The sequence below is a fragment of the Zonotrichia albicollis genome, chromosome Z (assembly GCF_047830755.1).
Source record: "Zonotrichia albicollis isolate bZonAlb1 chromosome Z, bZonAlb1.hap1, whole genome shotgun sequence".
Classification (NCBI taxonomy): Eukaryota; Metazoa; Chordata; class Aves; order Passeriformes; family Passerellidae; genus Zonotrichia; species Zonotrichia albicollis.
Window position 1 is genome coordinate 68,825,677 of NC_133860.1, and position 17,239 is coordinate 68,842,915.

A 17,239-nucleotide genomic window follows, 5' to 3' on the forward strand; every position below is an offset into this window, starting at 1 on the left:
TAAAAGACAGTTTTTATAACTTAAGTTACAAGATCATAAGAAAAAAGTTTTAATTTTATTGCACATATTTAGCAATTAAGTCTGAGGGAAGGCTGCATGATAAGAAAAATAAAAGGAACTTTAAGAACAGTTTGATGTATCAACATCAAAGTCATAATGTTATCAGAAACCTTCTGAAATGTGAAAAGCACATCCAAAAAGGAACCTTATTAGGATTAGATGTGAATCCTGACCTACACTTTTTGTTATTTATTAGATCAGGAATTATGAATCACTGTAAAAGAAGTACAATAATTTTTTGATTCCCTGCTGGCAAAGTATGGCCTTTCCTGCTGTAGTTGTAGACACAGATCCTAAAATTAGAAAATAAGAAAGCAAGAAATGTTTTGACATTTAAATGTTATTTCCTATGTTTTGGATTGATGATATGGACAGCCAGACAGTTGTATTTCGAAGCTGTAGCAGTTAGAATAAAAGACCTTGAAATTAATTCTGTGTCAGGAATAAATGAACCCTATGCTGCTGTTTCTCAAGAAAAAACTTTTGAAAATTTGGAGATTTTGAAAAGGGCAACATCATTTCCCCCTCACTGGGTTTTTGTTGGTTCTTAGGATGGGCGGCTGGGGTTTACGATGGTTTATTTTTTCTGTAAGAAAGCCAGTCACCACTAGCTTTCGTTAAATGATCCCCACCCCTTTTTCTGCACCTTCTTGTTCCCTTTGTTAATGCACAATGCCAGGTTTACATGTTTATATCATCACTTATCACCACGGCAGTTGGCTGAGGCATGTCCTGAATTCCTCCTTGCTGCTTTGGCACCTCAAAATTGCTGCTGAAGTCTCAGCATTAAAACATAGTATTCATTTGTGAGAAATAGCTGCTCACTTGGAAAATTTAAAAAGGTTTATTAAACCTTAACAAAAATACAACAAAGGACTATTTAAGGAAAAAGTTGCAGCACTGGGAACTGCCTGCGTGCATACCATGTGGTTGGTTCATCTTCAAGATGGATGCTCCATCTTTTATACCCCTGCTTCATCTTTTATACGCCTGCATCAGCTAACTCTGGCCCCTCCCAAAGTCTGTCAGTCAGCTCTTCTTTTGCCATTTACTGCTTTCTTGTAACTTGATTGGAGGTCAGGTGTTGCCATGCTGCACCCCCTAAGCACCAAGCTTTTCCATTCCCAGCTGTCCCATGCAAGGGGCACATGTGCAGTCTTCTCTTTTTACCTGTCTTAGATAACCCCAGCTGTCTGATGGTCACAATGCAGGAGGGGAAAAGGGAACCATGGGACAACATAGTACATCTGAACTACAATAACATAACTATATATCACTGAAGATTTTCTTAATTTTACACAATAGTCACCCCTTAATTGCGAGAGCAAATAGTCTCATTATCCATCTATAACAAGCTTGAGGTTGGAAAGGAAGGGGTCTCTCCAGGACGACAAGCCAAAATCTTCTTTGAAGATCTGTGAACTGTGAACGGTCCAATGTCTGATCTTTTGAAGCCCAGGGTTGTGGTCATTCTTTTTTATTCTGCATCATCCTCTCAAGGACCCTGAACACTGGGTCCCAGTGGCTGCTGGATCCTATGGTGGCTGCTGGCTGCCCAGCTGTTCTAGCTGCCTGTCTCAGGGATGATTTATTATTCCATCCCATTTTTGGGGTCTTTGGTTTGTTTTGTTTGTGCCAAGGGGTGGTGGCTGTCCCTGGCGCACCCCATTCTCCCTGGCTCCAGGGCTGTTGCAATGAAGAGCAGCTGAGCCAGGAGCTGCAGCTCCTCTCATCCAGAGAGCTGTCCTGGATGAGAACACATGTAGCCAGTCTCTCTGACCAGGGATCCTGCTGGTCCTGTGGGTTTGGTTTTCTTTTGGTGTGGCTGTGTCTGAGCTTGCCAGCTGGGCTTCTTTTGTTGCTCAGCTGTTGGCAAGCCCGGAGGCAGTGTATGCTGCGCCCACCCCTCCACAGCCCAAGCTGGAGGTCTAAATATTCCTGCTGTTCCAACTCCCCCTCCCCAAAGTCCCAGCTGGGGCATCCTAAAGTACCTGTATCCATACAGGGAAGTTCCCCGGTTGTGCAAGCTGTCCCACAATATCTGCATGGGACCAATAAGTTCAAAGGTCTCCAGCTGCACACGGACTTCTGATCCCTCCTGCCTTTTTCCTACTCTGCATACATCTGGAAAAAAGGCACTTCAGATGGGGACCCAAACATTCCCAGAAAGAGCATACGCATTTTCCACGTGAGGCAACCCCTTGGGCACTTCCCTATCTCTTTGTCTTCGAAACTGACTTGAGCTGACTTCTACTGATTGACAAGCCTTTTTCCATGATCATGTCTCACCTTCCTCATCCTTTACTTTTTTATGTTAAAGAATCCCTGCTTTTTCCATCATTCTCAGTATAAAGACTTTTCTACGAGATTCGGGCATGGAAATTTTCTCTTTCCAACTTCATAGTCAGAGATTTTTCCTGCTCTTCCACTGTAACTAGAGAGCTGGACTCTTGAAACTACAGGGACCTGAGGGAGACCCTCTCAATGTCTTCCTCTTTCTCTCTGATGCTCTGCAAATCGCTGATCTCCTTCCACAGTTCCTTCACTTGATGCAGCTCTTCAGCAGAAGATCATGTGTCCTAGCCTTAGCAGGAGTTTTGAACCTCTCCCAGGATACTGCAAGCATCCTTTGTCACAGGCAGCTGACACAGTTCATTAGAACACTCCAGCTCTGTTCTTACCTTAGCCTTATCTCTGTCTTTTTCTGGCTGCATTGGAGCCCTCCAGTTCCTCAGAGGGATCACAAGAATACTCTAATCATCCTATATAAATTGCCAGGAAGCTCAAGAGATCTGAAGAGGGTCTCAAAGAAGAAGAGTATAGAAGCTGCAGTGCAAACTGCTGTATCTGTCTGGGCCATTTGATCTGTAGTGAAGAGTTATGATCACTGGAATCAGTGAAAACACCTCACAACCAAGAAACACTCTTAGATCTAGCTGATAGGTGGGGTAGGATGTCTGAAACCATATCTCTATGCACCTGGCCCACTCATTCAAGTCCTTTATGTGTGAAACACTCTCTTTATAACATCTTGAAAAATGCATTTTCAACATTCAAAGCAAAGTAAGCAATGCATTTACAAAAATCAGGATACAAGGGTAAAGAAACTGACATGGAAAAGAGGGGTGAGGATACAGCCTGGATTTAGACAATGGATTAACAACAGCTTGAAAGATACACATCATATCAATGTGAAAAACTAGCAGCATTCCCAGGTGTCACCTCTGTGATCTTTAAATACAAGGCTGACATTCAGACATTCTGACATTCAGAAGTAGGATATGTTCCTAACAGGCTATTTTGATTTTGGTGAAAAATGAAAAAAAAAGGAAGTTAATATACACTCATAACCTTGTGTGTAGATTTCTAATGATTACTTGGAACTAATAGACAATTCTGTAATTTACCCTGGTTAATCTTCAGTATGCAATGACAAAAAACAGTTTATACACATGCCAAAATAACATCAAACCCAAAGCAAACAAACAAGAAACAAAAAAATCATTATCTTTATTCCAATTCTATTTCTCCCTTCCTTCTTTGATACACATAGCCTTAATTTCACTCTTTGTGTAAATTACAAGGACTAGGATTACCTTCTCTGAACAGAAGGCTCAGCGCTGCAACAACACAAAGTAAAAGTTCACTGTCTTTGTAATCCCAGCCAAGCCAATTCAATGGGATGGACCATGGTCATAAACACTGCTACACCTGGTTTGCATAGATCCAACTACAAGACCTAACCCTGAGAGTGTTTTCATGGTCAGAACTATATCCTTTATTTTCACCAGCCACGCTATTTTCCACACTACATCTGGTAAGAAAAGGTTCATGTCAAGGCTGTGGCATTGCCTTCTACCTTGTCACTATGAATTCAGCAGGAATCCTGGACTCCAAGCACAGAATGGTAGACAAGGTACCCATGGGGAGACAGCCCATTAGGTTTTGCTCACCTTTTTATTCACATCCAACACTTGCCAAGTTTAATTTATTTACATTAATACATTTGTGGGAATAGATACTTTTTGAAAAAAGCTTCCAGTTCTACCACGACTTCATGAGCAGATGCAGTATGTATTTCATGGAGCTGTATCTTTCTTGTTTAGTTGTGCTTCTTTGCTCTCAGTTTCATGACACCACTCCTGAACTGGCTGAGATCAGTCAGAGGTCCTGCACCTCCACCTCTCAAGTCATTCAACACAAAATGGACAACAGACTTCCAAAGATTTTCTTTAGCTGCTGTGGCTTCAATGGCTTAGAAATACAGCAGTTAAAAATCTCAGAAAAAGGCAGATTGCAATTTTTTGAGTGCAAGAGTAAAGGGTATGCAGAAAGATTATGTGGCCCGTTGTAAAATCCTGGAATTTCTTGTGAAGTGTTTCTGTAATTTGCATCTACTGTTTGAAATCCTAATGGAAAACTGAATGCAATATATTGAAACAAAGAAACATGGAATTATGTCCTACTGGGTTTGGATGTGATATATATCCAATGAATAATCTGAAACTGTTGAAAATTTCTAACTATGTAATCTGGCCAAAAATTACTCCTAAAAATCTGAATTAAGGCATGTTCTGAATAAACAAGCTACACGAACAACTATATTCTGCACAAGAGCTATGCACCAGTAAAGGTATTGCAACACTAAACATGAAATTAAATGAAGTTGTCTTTCAAATCCAATGGACTCCTACAGGCAAGAGGTTATTCCTCAACTAGATAAGAACAAACATTTGAAGATTTAATTGTTATTTAGTAGAAATACACATTTATTTTATTATGGGAATATTTATTTGTTTTTATAACTGAGATTAAAAGAAATTATCACTATTAGTTTGATGAACATCCTCAGGTCTTCTGAAATGTGTCCAGAATGGCTTCATAGATTTGGGATTGATTAATAGAATAAATTATATTTTTTTCATTGTGAAGTGAGAAGTTAATTCATGAGAGAAATGTTCAATCTCTGTTGGAAGATCCTTGGACACTTTTCCATACATTGGAATGCAAGTAGTTCTGGTCTAGACCTTTGATTTTCTACAAACATGGACTCCTGCAAACCATCATACCTCTACTGTAACCTCCCTCTGAAATCTGTGAATAATGACAATTACCTCATTTATGCACATAATTGTAATGAGAAAAGGAATTAAAGGTGTTGTTACTTATGTAATACCACTAACAACATATGCTGTGCCAAGAAAATATACTCCCATCACTTTCTTGATTTATTTCTTTGGCAGACATTGGGAAAACAAACATGAGGTTAAAGACACTTTATATTAAAAATAGCACAGCTTCCTTTTTGCAGTCTATTTTGCCCTGTTCTTTTCTCTTTTTTAAGAATACGGGAAATTATGAGAGAATTTAATTGTAAGAGAAATGTCTAAATTGACATTTAGAATTAGAATATTGTAAGATTTTTACTCTATCAGAAAAATTAAGTGGTTGACTATCTCAACATTTTCATTTTACAAATGCAAAATGTGGACTTCACAGTTAAGCACTAAATGCACTGTTGAATCTAAGTAGCATTTTTCCCCCCACATTTTTAAAAGAGGCAGGAAAATTAACTGCAGGTTTGTGTGGCATACAAGTAAGCACAAATAAGGAATATGCATTGTTGTCTCCTGAATAGATTTGTCTCATTACTATCTAGAGCTTTTATCTAGTGACAGTGGAATATCAAAAAGATACTGAATAATACACCAAAAATTTATTGTGCTATGAGATCTAATCTTTGTCTGCATGTAATTGCCTTATTAAAAGATTTTCAAGTTTACTCCTTCTGCAATCCCAAAGTAAGCCAAGAAAACCATGTTGTTAAGAAACTCTAATCCTTGTGATATGACAATGGTGTATAACTTAAACTGGAAATTAAACCTACAGCCGTCTGGTACTGTAGTACTGGTAAAGGTCTTTCAGTGCTGTTGCTGGGGCTATGAATGGCTTTTTGCAGGAGCTTCTCCTCCCTGCACCCCACCTGCTCAGTGAGCCCGTGGGCAGCGCCACAGGAGTTGTGTGTGCAAGCATGGGAATCCCATTTATTCTCTAGTAAGTAATATTTGGCACCTCATATTCTGTCTGCTGCTTTGTACCTGTCTGCAGCAGCCTCCAGAGCATGGATAGGACAGGATCCCCCGGCTCCCACAATTTCTCTGGTCCCTGGCTCCCAGCAATGTCACGACCCAGCAGCAGGAGAGAGCAATTGCACCATTCTGTTGCCAACACCCATTGCAAATTGTCAGCTTTCATAAATAGTATGACTGGATTAAACATTTCTTTCTGCCCTTCAAATGATTTCCTTTTATAGTGATGGTTTACTTTTTGATTGTATGGAAGGCATGGGACTGCTACCATTAGCAACCAAAATGATTTCTTTTTTATCTGCAGATAAGGCAGCGAGGCATAATTCAAGCTTCCCTACACAGACCTGTGTTAATTCAGCTCATGCTTGGCCTCAGCACACCATTATTTTTAGCCCAGAAACTAAAAGCCAGTTTTGTTGCTCTCTCTGTCCTACGTGCTGTTTCAGAAACATTGGTTTTGCTTTACAGCTTTGGCTTCTGCACTTACTTTCACCTTCAGAACTTAAAAGCACTATTTTGGCAGCAGTCACATACAAAAATTTTGGTATTATGGAATCTAGCCTAAGAACGTTTTACCTCTTGGTAATTCTATTTTCCCTTCAAGCTAATCAAGACAAACTAGACAAAGACTTGTCTAGTTAGGCATAAATATATGTTGTTATTATTTTAAACTTTTTGCCATCCAACACAAACTAAAATGATACTGGTATTTTTGTTCCAATTTTTTTCCCTTTATTTGTTGTATAACCAAATGCAAATTGAGCCAAATGCCTAATTCACACAGTGAAAATCAGATAAATACAAGAGATTAAATGCGGATGCAATGACATCTTATTGCATATAGATGGCATATGAAGATTGAAGTGCCTTAATAAATATTTGATAATCTTATGTTAAATTGGACACTTACAATCTACTTTATTTAGCATAATTAAGACAAAGTTCAATAAAATGTATTCTTAGAAGTTATTTACAAGTCATGTAATCTACACTTACAGAGGTGTCTTTTTCTGGAAAGAAATTGAATTCTAAAGAAAAGTTCATAAATATATTTTCTTTATTTGTTTTTTATGTGATTATGTGCTAGCTACAGAATACCAAGATACACAAAAGTTTACAAACAATAACCAGCAGCTGTGTAAGGTGAACAGAGAACAGATCCTTTAGAGCAATGTTTTCATGTCCATGGCAGTTTTCTTAAGTCAAGTTATGGATAGAAAGTAAAAAATATTTCTGTAGAAAAGTGAATCTTTTTTCTCCAAAGATGTCTGGACATTATTTTTCCGTATTGTTTTGAAATAACTGATACTGGCTGTTGTGAGAAAAGTGTGAATACTCTGTCTGCCTCTCAGCCCAAGTCTTTGATATTGAAGAATAAGAAAATTCCTCATTAGGGGTAATTTTCTATGTAAAACTGGTATGACTTTTGCAAAACTAAAAGAATAAACAAAATTTCTCTCTTGCATTCTATTCATACTCATTCCCTCCACATGCTTCTCTGACAGAAGTATCAGGTTCTGCATCAGAATCATCATCACTCAGGTGTTTTTTAAAGGAAAGAAGAAAACTCTACTTACAAAAAAATTTAAGAAATTAACGATTTTGACTTGCAGTAGTTTGGTATTAGAGTGTTGTTATCTTTGTTCAATCAAAGCCTGGGCTCTGGTGTATACAATGAAGTGGAGAGTAAATGAAACCTGCAGAATCTGTCTTTCTGTCTCTACAAATCCATCACTCACAGTGATAAAAATCAATTACAATTACTTTTTTCCAGATCATTTACACATATGCAGAAATAAAAATATTTGTTTTGATAATAAAAAAAGAAATTTATAAAATTCTATTGAAAATCATAGAGGTCTCACACTGCAACAAATGTCCTGTGACACTGGCAGAACCAGAGTCTCAAAAAATGGGAAGTTCCCAGGTGCTTAGACTGATTGTTTTTCAGAGTATGTCCCCAAGACAGGAACAGAAATGTAGCATTTCAAATGCTTGGATTTTTCTTTCAAATGGAATACAATCTCCTTTCTCTTTTTTTTTTAATTTTTTTAAAATAATAATAATAAACATTCATCACTCACCTTGTTGCACTGATGCAACAAATATGATGAGCATACAGCCAAAAATCAAAGTCCCAGAACTCTTAGTGGAACAGTGCTAGTGACCAGCAAAATTGCCAAGAACTTTGTCTGAGAAAAGTAGTCACAACATACAAGCAGGGGGCAAAAAAAACCCAGGCTTTGCTGTGCAGTGTGATAAAGCAGTAAAATGAAAAAAAAAACCAAACAAACAAAAAAAAAAAAAAAAAACCAAAAAAACCCCAAAAAACCCAGAACTCCAGAGTGCAGAAGTCCTGAATTCTTATAATGACTCTGCTCTGCTTTGTCATGACTAAGGACAAGTCAATATTCATGGTACTGTCATGGTAATTTTCAACAGTTATGTCAAAGGACTGCCCAAAACTTAAGCTGAGAGTCTTAGTTGCCAGACCAGGAAAATTTACTACCAGGAAGCAAATGATTGAATGAAATTTTTGAAAAATTCTAACTATGTAATGTGGCAAAACACTACCCCTAAAAATCTGAATTAAATCATGTTCTGAATAAACAATAAATGTCAACAGTATTCTGCACAAGACCTATGAAACAAAAGATGTATTGCTACACTAAACCTTTTTATTTTGTTTCATTTTATCATATTAATTTAGCAGCTATTTCTCCAACAATTATAATTATCACCAAGGCAGATGTGATATGCTTGGGGACAAATAATTGACATTTAAATATTTAATCCTCTCATCAGAAACCTGCTGACATTGATTTCCATTAAAAATAGTACTAAAAAGCATTGGCCTTTAGCTACAAAATTTAACATTTTAGAAACTGCTTCCCCCATTTATAAAATTATGTTGCAAATACTCCTTATGTACTTTTGAAAGATTAGATATGTCCTATTTTTCCTACACCAAGTTCACACAGCCTTTTTTTTTTCTACATAAGAAACAAGATTGAAGTCCTTTTGTTTACACTTATTTAATGCAACCCACAAAAATACGTAACTGTAGAAAAGCAAACGAACAAACTACTTTAACAACTTACATGACCAGGAGAGCAAAGATTTATGATTTGCTAAGCCAAAATCCTAAACAGCAACCACCGTAGAAATGGAGTTCTTTTTGAAGTGGTAAATAACTACTTTTATGCTGAAAAGGTGATCTGTAAGGGCTTGAGGGTTTGACCCTCAGCTGGCGCAAACCAGATAAGCAACGCAGGGAAAAGCCAAGTTCTGATGCAGAGAGAAGGGCTGGAGGTAAGGAGAGGTGAAAGTGACCGAGTACAGCAGCTGTCAGGCAGCCACTGGTAACTGGGAACATTTGAAACAGCTTTTACATTTCCATTCGTAGGTGGCTTTTGTAAAGGAACTTTGGAGTAAGTGTCCCTAGAATCTCCTGGTCACAGAGAGCTGTGATTTCTGCAGTCTCAGCCTACTGATGTGAGCAGGTGGGTGTCCATGTGCAAAGATAAAGTATTAAAATATGAAAAAAGACATGATTCTTCTATTTTTTCCCTCTATATGGGAAAGCATGAAAAATGCCAATAGCTTGATGTAATATACTTGGATAAAACTATTTTTAAAAAGTAAAAATGCTTATTTGTTTCCTATTTGTAAAAAAATCTTATTTGTATCAAAAAATTTAGAACAGTGGGACATATTGCAGTACCTGGGGAAAAGCAATGGCAGTTCAATGTCTTGAATTTTACATCCATCACCTTGGCACTCCCTATCATTTCCAAATTTTATTATCGTCCATATATTGTTTTCATGTGAGTGCAGCTTACAGTTTGATGCACTATATTTTGACTTTAAAAGAACTGCAAACCTTTCAGAGAAAGCATAACATGTTCCTCTGTGTATAATGTATCCAGCTGACCAGTGCTCCAGCTTCAATTTCAAATGTGAACACCATGTGAGAGGTAGAGCAGATCATGTATTTAAGTTGGGCACACCTGGCAGACCTGTGCCTCTCTTCTCATTGTACACTTGCTTTAGCAATTTCAAATTATGTTCACTATTACTACAGCAGCAGAAGCAAACTTTGGTACTGAAGACTGAGGTTTGAAATCCCTCTTTTAATGACTATAGGTCCTATAGACCTAGAGAGTTTGCAGGTATTCAGTGCTTTGGAAAAAAAAAAGGACCTATGAGCTTCAAGTCAGAAATAACTATAAGAGAGGGGGCGAACACTAAATGACAGGTCAAAAATGTGGGCATACTAGGCACTTCACAGCTTCAAAGCAAACAAAATACTAGGTCTCTCTGGTACACAGCAATGCTTGATTTCTGGAAAAGGGAAAATTATGATCGTCTGAGAAATAAGTAGAACTAACAAATAATGCTGGAGAGATTTCTATAAAATTAGATTTTGGTCTTTCATAATACGATGGTAAGTAGAGGATATTTCCAAAGTTATCAAAGGTTTTTTAGCATCTATTCAGCTGTGTTAAGGGAAATTGTGGGTTTATTATTCACACTTAGATTGTTGATCTCTTCTTCTAAAGTGCAATGTCTGACCTGTTGTATGAGTTTGAAGCAAGCATATATTAGCAGAAGTATTTTATTAGTATAGTATATGTTTAGTTTTAACCCTTGCTTTTTCCTAGGCCAATGATTTTTATGTTAAGTATAATTGAAATTATATTTATTAGTTTATTTATCAAACTATAATTATTTATTTATTATAACCTATTGGTATACTTCAACTTTACATGTTTATGAAGCTGTAACTAAGACAAGAGTTATGTAATCATATGTAGAAAATAGTATAGACATCTTCTGTCGCTAATGGGCACACTTCTAAAATATAAGCATGGAGATTTGAATTGACAGACAGGTTGCTTGCCAGCTCTAAATATGGCACAATGTAAATTCAGACACAAATAAATATGCTTTTTAGTGTCTGTTTTGAGTTACCACAACCAGTTTGGATGTCAGCAACAATGTATGAGCCAAAATAAAAACAGTGGGTAGAAGAAAATTGGTGCAAACAGATAGGCATCTACCAACTTGCAGATGCTGTGGTTTGCTGACTATCTAACTGTTTTGGTAGAATATGGCATGTATTCAATGCAAACTTCTTTTTTTAAAACAAACAAACAAACAAAACGCAGAGCATAATGAGAGACCAAGAGATACAAGTTCATATCTCTATTACTGTTCAGAACTCTGTTTCCTTTGTAGAGATATCAAGGCATTTACATTGTAGAGATACTAAAAACTCTTCACTTTTATGTGCACCTTAGGTTGTCTGCAAAAGACCAAACACTTTAAAGATGCTGCTGGTTGGATCATTACAGTTAATATTAAAACAATATTAAGAGTGAAGAAACAGGAATTTCCAAAGGCAGGATGCTTTTTGATTATTTGTAAACCTTGCTATAGCCTTTAATTAAGCCATTTTGAGTTGTTTAGATCTGTCCATTACAGAAGATCTGAATGGCTTTGGTAGAGTAAGATACTTCATTTAGGAGCAGTCATAAATCTACCAAAGTGCAAAATCAACACAGCAAATAAAGAAGGTGTCCACACTGCTCTTTAGTCCTTCCATCCTTAACCTCACAACCTCTGGTGAATTATGACCAAGCCCTTACAGAGGAATTCCTAGGAATTACTATCCTCGGCCAAGCCAGAAAAAGCAGCAGCTGATTCATTCCTGTCAGTGTGCACCACCCATTCTGGGGCATTGAATGACAGAAGATAAGCACAACAGTTGCCCAGAGTGTACTTGCTCAAATCTTAAGAAAAATAAGATTTCAACTGACTAGTATTATTTTCTCTTCAGAATACATAAAGTATTGTATTCCAGCACAACTTTATTGAAAAGTAGATGGGCTAGGATCATTCTGCTGCTTCAACCTCTATTTCAATGAAGGAGAAAGCATAAAGCACATCAGCTGAAGCAATGGAATGCTAAAGACAACGGAAAAGAAATAAATATTTCATGCTGCATCAACAAACAAATGAACAAGACGTTTTCTTCTTTCTCTTGATCAGGATGCTCTGACATTTGACCATCATTTATAAAACACATGCATATATTCCAAAATAATTGCGAATCAGAAGGAAACTGGGTAGGATGCTGGAAGCCATCTTAAGTGTAATTATCAAGAACCCTTCACAGTTACAAAGATAAATCTTGAACAACACATTCAAAACCGTCACCTCAGATTCTGTGAGGATAGGTGTTCTCTGCTGCATCCTTTAAACAAGAATTGGGGCTCTATTGAGGAACAGACAAGGAAATTCTGAGGAAGTGACCCCTTTGCACAACTTATTCTATACCTGAGTATTCCAAACTGAACAGAAACAGCAAGCCTGCAATGTGCTCCTTATTCATACACTTGGTCCTCACACATTTGGTCCTTTTCTGTTTCATGAAACTTCTAAAAGGTGTGTAAGTATTGGAAAGTTTTGAATGACCTGGGGACCCCCACCACAGAGAAACCAGGAATGAATGACCGCTGGGACATCACTGGATCCACAGGTGGGGATATTTTCTGCTTGATCTCTCCCTTCTGTTCCCTTCCCCTCCTTCCCTCTCCCACAGCCTCCTCCATTTCTTTCTGTCTCTCTCTCTTACATTCCTGGTTAAATAAAATCTGTATTATTGACTTTGGCATATGGTTTCAGTCACACCCTGCTTTGCATAGAGGCCTCCCTCACCAGTCAAATCTTCAAAAGGGGGACAGCCTGCTTCACACTGTCCTTCACCACAGGCAGGGGAATCTCTTCTCCACTGCCTGAAATTCCTCCTCCCCCTCATTCTTTACTTCGCCTTAGTGTCTGCACTCCTCTGGCTGCAATACTTTTCTGCACAGTAACATTTTTTTCCTTCTTAACTATGTTATCCCAAATGTCACATGTCTGTCACAGATGGGCTGAGCCTTGGGAACATCTTGAAGCCCACTGGCTTTGGCTGGACTCGACATAGGAGAAGCTTCTAGCAGCTTCTCACAGAAGCCACCCCCACAACCCTCCCTATGAAAACATTACCACACAAACCCAATACAGTGTTTTCCATACTGAAAAAATCAAGAATGCATCATTTACCTGTAAAAACTATATAACCTTCACAGGTGAAATTAACTATTGTTTGATAGTAACTGTTTTTACTTTTTACCTCTTCTTTCCTTTTACTTATCATTATTCCCAGAACAACATTCAATATTTAAACCCTGGTATAATGAGCAATTTTTTTTATTTCAGCATCAGTTCAGTTGTCACTGCCCTGTTTGGTGGAGCATTTTGAATAACCGGAAGGTTTTCAACACACCATTCATCCTACATATTTGTATAGTGTCAGGCACACACAAGGAAACCTTATGTACTACTACTACTGTTACTACTACCAATAATTCCAATTAAATTGGGAGAGAGAGGAATAAAAACCAGAAAACACAACTGGTGAAAACAGCTGCTGACCTGATGACCAGTGCCCAGCTCACTCCTGAGTAGGGATCAGCTGCTCCTGGTCAATTCTCCCATTTATAAACTGGGATGACCTTCTGTGGTGTGGAACATCCCTTTGGCCAGTTTGGGTCCCCTCTCCTGGCCATGCTGCCCCCCAGATTCTTGTGCACCTCCTCACTGGCAGAGCGTGAGACACTGAACAGTCCTTGGCTCAGGGAAAGCAGAGCTCAGCAGAAGCCAAACCAGCAGCATTTTGTCAACATAATTTTCACATTGAAAACCACAGCTCTGTACCTGCTAATAAGCTGAAAGCTGTATCAGCTGAGATCAGGACAGACACATTGGACACCTCTGACGAAATGTTGTTTATAGTTAAATACCTGTGGACTTTACAAGGACAGGAACAGCTTGGGGAATGTAGTTATAATAAACCAGGAGTAGCTTATAAAAAAATAGGACCCAAATCCAAGGAGAATAGTAGTGAAAACTACATTTCAATGCCTATTACAAAGTTTGGGGCTTATACTAAAATCTCACTAAAGGTCTGTGGTTTTTTAGTGGAAATCTAATTATGTTTTGAACTGGTGTGTTATCAGTTCCACTGCAATTCCTCAACCTAAGTCATTCAAAGTATTCATTAATTATTAAAAAAAAGGTCTGTTAGTTATAAGAAAGAAGAGAATTCTAGATAGAGAAAAGAGTAGTCTCAGATAGTCCTTACTTTAGAAATTCACAACTATGCAACTAGACTGCTGAAGTATCTTTAGGCTGCTGATCTGAGTCAAAAAAGAAAACTTTGTTCTTAAGGGAACTCTTGAGTGTTTATGTGAACACAAAACCCCAAGTCAGGGAATGGGACTTCCCACGTATGTATGGCAAGCTCATTGTCCTCCAAATTAAGCTACTTTTCCAACATACTGTGGAGAGAGCTTTCTGAGTTTTGTTAAGCTTAGGAATTCCAGCTTAGAAAAACAAATCCTGTAGTCTACAGAGAAAAATATTTATTTTCCTTCCTTTCTGCTTTACCTGTGAATATGATTTCTGAATTAAATATTATCACAGGCTTGGGGTCTGAGGTGAGGATGGAAATTAACAGCTCTTCTTATTGATCCTTCACATTTTGTAACCACTCACTAAATTACTCACGACGTCATTGCTTGGCTATGAAGTCCTGCTGCTGCCAGACTCTCCCATTAAACCCAGCACTGCATGTAGCATGCTGCTTTTCAGCAGCAATTCAGTTTCACTCACCAAGCAATTTTATTGTGGCCTGAAATGCAAAGGGAAATCTTGGCCTTATGACAGTCAGCCAGAATTTTGCCAACAGATTGTCAGGCTATGGGTTCATTGGCTCTTCCTGCCACCAGCTCTCTTATATCAAGATGCAGTGAAACTAAAGCTGAAGGGATATTGAGCCAGATTTTCATGTGGCATATGACCAGATGCATATTTCATGCACTCTTTCAACTCCTTCTTGATGGCTACTCTAACATCAAAATATCCTGCAAAGAAATTAACTGTGTGTGCTCATACAATCTGTTTACACACTTAGTTTCCACCTCATCAAAAGCCTGGTCAATCAGCAAGGAGTATGGTCAAAAGCCTGACTTCAGCAAAGTGCCTCTGTCAGAACAAATCACCAAATTAAGTCACACCACTACTAAGTCATAGGACTTTTAAAAATAATTTATTTAAAAGTAGTGGGCTTTTTTTCTGAAGAACATTAGGTACTTTTAATTCTAGTGGTAATCTTTTGTGATGCTACATCAAAGACTCCTACACAGAGTATAACTTTATTACTAATATACACAGAAAAAACATGTTTGAGATAGAAAGATTTGCATACATGCACTTTTGCAGATATAGCCTGGTACTCACCTTTGGTAGGAACTTCTGTCACTCAATTAATTAGCTAAATTAACAAATACATCAATAGTAGGCTTTGTGTATAATGTGTTGGGTTTTTTTCCTTTTTCTTTAGTTTCTCTGCATATTCCTGAAGCCTTTAAGTATGTCCAACACCTATTTAAATTAGTGATGGGAACTGGCATGGAGGCAAGAATTCATTTTTAAATTAAGAACATCTTCAAAGACCTGGGTTTTAGTTTTCTTGGGTTTTTTTTTTTTTTTTTTCCCCCACATATTTCAAATATATAGTAAAATCACCTGGAGCTCTTTTTCAGATTTTCATGTTTCAATAGGAATTATAGTAATGATGGAAATCGATTTTCTTGTTGATTTTGCCTTGGTTTACCCATTTACAAAATCCGTGATAGAAATGTACTTATCTCACAAGACCTAGAAGACATAAACTTAAATTAATTCTAAGATGTTTGAGGGAAAGGCAATTTGAAAGTAAAAATATAATTTTACATTAGGAACAAATCACTTGAACTGTGTATCCAAAATAAAATAAATATGCCAGTCTGTTTATCTGTCCTTAAATCTTTCCTTGTCTAAAGGCATAGACTTGTCTTCAAAAATGTATCTTTCATCAAAATGTTTGTAAGTTTATCTTCTAAAGGAAGTTATGGAAGTCCATATTACCCCAAGGTTACAGGTTAATGTGAAAAACAGGGTAAATTTCCTTCAGCACCAGAGTCTCATGGTGATGACTGTATATGCACTAATGCACATTTCTAACTGTAGTTTTTCTAATGACCCTACTTCCTCTTCTCTTCAGCAAACAGCCTCCAGAGTGGTTTAAGCAATTCCTGAAAGAGAAAAGCTCTTTGCCATGCAAGCAGATAGAAAGGGGTGATCCACATACAGATTTTTCTCATTATGATGAAAAGCATTCCCATAAGATCTTTTCTTATCTAATGGATGGGGTATGGAAGGAGAGGAAAAATAGAGGCAAAATTATTTCTCAAATGTAATGGTATGATTCACGTGGTTCTTGGTAATTGTTACAATGGATAAATAATGCAACCCTTCAAATTGTTGTCAATTTGGTTGTCTGATTTTATCAGCCACCAGCTACGTGTTCTTTCATCACAACCCTCATCTGTCTATTTACTTTCTGAGTGCAAATTTCTTTTGGATTTTCTAGTCTTCTGACTTTTAAACTACATTTTGTGTTTTCACAATTAGTGAGGTTCTTTTCTTAAGACAGATGGCTATAGAGGACTGATACAGAACAGCAGCTGGAAAATGTTAGCAAACTCAGTTGGCACACTTCCTACACAGGTGCTCCCAAGTGAACACAGGTACAACCTGCTGTAAGGGAGTGCTGGCATTTCCCCCCCCAGAAAAGTTAGTATTTCTTGGAATACTAACTTTGCAGGAGTGGATGTTCACCACAATAGCAGCTGTAACATCACATAACACAGAGAAATCAAATATCTTTGCTAGGAGGAGGGAACGGAAAGATGGCATGTCCCTGATCCCCATAAGGACATGAAGTGGGGTGACTATCTCACTGCATTTTAACAACTGGATGTGGTGTAAAAGGAGCAGAAACTAAATTATGTGGCATGTGTATCATTAAACTGAGTAAGTGTATTACAGAATTATCAGGTCATGCTGTTGCACCATTAGCTATTGTCACAAAGATACCACAATGCAATATTGGTGTTTTAGCTCTCTGGACTACTATTTGATGACATGATGTATTTCCT